Here is a 408-nt window from a genome sequence, read left to right on the forward strand (position 1 = left end):
GCTTCTGCCCAGAGCGGGTCCGGCCTGCCCGCAGAAGCCCGGGGTCACGTGCCCGGATCCCCCACGCGCAAGTGGCGGGGAAGCAGGGGCCGGCGCCGCTCAGCTGAGCTGCCTTGCACGGCCCCACCCCCGGCGCAGCACACGTGACCAGGGGCAGGGCTCCGGGCGCCCTCCCAAGCCCCGGCTCGTAGTTCCCCACCTCTTGTGCTCCCCCCTGCGCCACGCGCTGTCAGTTCCGTCTCCGGCGCGATTGCGTCACTTCCGGCGCACGCCGGCGCTCTCCCTTTCCCCCTTTCCCCGGACCCGGATGGTGGCTGGCGGCGGCGGCGGCTCGCGGGACTGTTACTGAGCGGCTCCCTCGGGGTCTCTTGTCCTGGGCGGCGGCGGCGGCCGGGAAGATGGCGGCGG

The sequence above is a fragment of the Alligator sinensis genome, unplaced genomic scaffold (assembly GCF_000455745.1).
Source record: "Alligator sinensis unplaced genomic scaffold, ASM45574v1 scaffold489_1, whole genome shotgun sequence".
In the NCBI taxonomy this organism is placed as follows: Eukaryota; Metazoa; Chordata; order Crocodylia; family Alligatoridae; genus Alligator; species Alligator sinensis.